At 39.6% G+C, this 2,444-nt stretch overlaps 1 pseudogene across 1 annotated transcript; it reads right to left on the reverse strand.

Moving 5' to 3' along the window:
• On the reverse strand, window positions 1–2,444 carry LOC100338958 (CDGSH iron-sulfur domain-containing protein 1 pseudogene; annotated as a pseudogene). Its single transcript, XR_016214593.1, has 2 exons — window positions 2,430–2,444; window positions 1–1,921 (listed from the first exon to the last, which is right to left on the reverse strand). The product of XR_016214593.1 is annotated as a CDGSH iron-sulfur domain-containing protein 1 pseudogene (transcript).

Consider the following 2,444-nt stretch of genomic DNA (forward strand, 5'->3'; position numbering starts at 1 on the left):
TCTGCTATAAAAGTATGCTAGCCCTTGCAACACTTCCCTCCAAAGAGGAATAAAAATGAACTATGTTGGATTCCCCACCATATGACTACTCTCTATCAGGCCAGGGACTGGCACGCTTTGGTCTCATTTGAGGCTCTAGTGCAAGTATGTAGTCAACTTTAGATCCTTGATGTTCTTTTACTGCTGCACTTCATTGTTACATCCTAGCCACTTAAAAAGTGCCTTCTGTATATACATTATTTGTGGAAAAACATGGATGCAGAATACAGCTGAATATAATCTTGTGAGAAATGTTTCAATGTGTCTTGTAACACTTGCTAAGTAGTAGTTTGAATTTGCATTTTTTCATTTTTTAGGTTTGACTTTTTTGTTTTCATTGAAATACTCCAATTCTAAAACTTTAATTCTAAATATGTGACATGGTAGTTTTGAAATCATTGGTCAAAAAAAGCTTCAAGAAATTTACCAATTAATAAAAATTGTTACAATTGTAGTAGTAGCTTCAAATGTATTCTTCTTTCTCTTTTGTAATAGTGAATTCAGTTAGCAGTTTTGGCTGAGCATATGGTCATCCAATTTGACAAAAGTTCTGGCTGTTGGAATGTGAACCTGAGTTGCCCAGGATTCCTGGGTCTCCTTTTTTCATGCCCCCTTTCTCCTCATCCTGCTGCTTGGAATGTGGTTATGCCACCTAGCCATGCTGGACTACAGAGATTAAAGTAACATCACAAGGACTGACAAACACCAAGACACCAAACATGGAGATGTGGACACCCAACAATATTGTAGGTACCCACAAGTGAGCAAAGCTGCTGGACAGCTCAGACCTTTATGTATGAAGGAAAATTATCTTGTTGCAGTCCTGTCCATCTCCATTGCACACAACTCCAACTAATCAAACCGATACTGATACAGAGCAAAACGAATGTTACCCTAACGAGAAGTATTTTCAAAAGTAAAATGTAGTCTCTGAGGCATTAAATAAGAAGTAATTTATTGTTAAAATGGGGGAAGGGAGAAGGATCAAACTATATCACAAAGTCTGCTTTAGAAAGTATCTGTGGCAACTAAAATTGATCCTATGTGTGGGCCTGGATGTTTTCATAAAAGGTCCTCTGCCTCAGAACCCAGGAGTCCTACTTGTTTGAGAAGAGTGAGGGGCAGTGTTCTGCTTTGGAAGCAGCTCATGGTAACTCCACCAAGCTTGGGCTGATGTCAATGATGGAAAAGAACAGGATGGGAAATTCCAAAGACACTCTTCAGTACATCGGACCTATAAACTTGAGTGTATGCACTGCATATATACTCATCTATTATAATCCTACGAGGTGGGGCCTATAATTATCTTCATTTTATAAAGAAATCACACAGAGGAAAATTTAGTAACCTGCCCCAAATCTTCTAGCTTCTAAGGAGGAGCATTGCCAGGATTTATTTCTGCTGTTTATTAAAGAAATGCACACCACAGTGTTTCAACAAGTAAGGTAAATGCCATCAATGTGAAAGCTGCGGTTTGTAATATGCCACATCTAGAACCCAGGACAGGTGAGTTACAAGTGGTAGTCACTCTAATTAAACAGATAATAACTCAACAAGTTGGTTGGCAGCATCTCAACTGTCCATTTGTTTCTTTCTTCTTGACAATCAAGGGCTCCCATGTTGTCTCCAGCCTTGTTGTGCTTTGTATGGGACCTGCCACAGAATAGGAACTTGAACTTCCAGCAACGGTGTGGTACACAGCTTTATCTCCCAAACCCTGAGTATCAAAAGCATATACAATCTTGGTTGTTGTCCTGAGTGTGAAGATTTATCATGGCTTTGTTGAGATTATCTTTAACTTTAAAATCAATTGCAGCTGTAACCACAGTAAAGGTAACTGATGCATCCATTCAACCTGGATGCTGGAACTAAAAGTCAGACTCTACAGAGCCAGGATTTGAATGTAGGTGGGTTGCCTCCAGGGTCCAAGCTCTTGACCATAGCTATTCTGTATTCCACTAAAAATAACTATTTATATACTTAACTTTTACCATGTGCCAGGTTAAATACTTCTACTTTTTAACTCATTAAGGTCAACACTGCTATGATATATGCAATATTATCATGCCTGTTTTACAGATGAAGAAACTGAGGCACAAAGAAGAGTCTGTCACTTGTCCAAAATGGAATTTAAACTCACAGCACAGCTGCAGAATCCATACTGTTATGGGTCTGGTGCACCATCTCTGCCATGTAGCAGGTGCTTTTTAGCAACTCAGATGATCTGTGAAGGGCAAGAACGCTCTCCAAGAGACAAGAATGTCTGCCACTGTCCTGTGTATGTCTAGGCTCATCATCTGACTTTCTTACATCTCCTACCTCATGTCACCTCCAGTTCTAACCACTCAGCATTTCCCTTTCTCCCACTGATTTTGTAGCCTGTTTCTTACCTCTGGCAAGGTCAT

The sequence above is a fragment of the Oryctolagus cuniculus genome, chromosome 1 (assembly GCF_051225735.1).
Source record: "Oryctolagus cuniculus isolate XC-2025 breed Fujian yellow rabbit chromosome 1, ASM5122573v1, whole genome shotgun sequence".
Lineage (NCBI taxonomy): Eukaryota > Metazoa > Chordata > Mammalia > Lagomorpha > Leporidae > Oryctolagus > Oryctolagus cuniculus.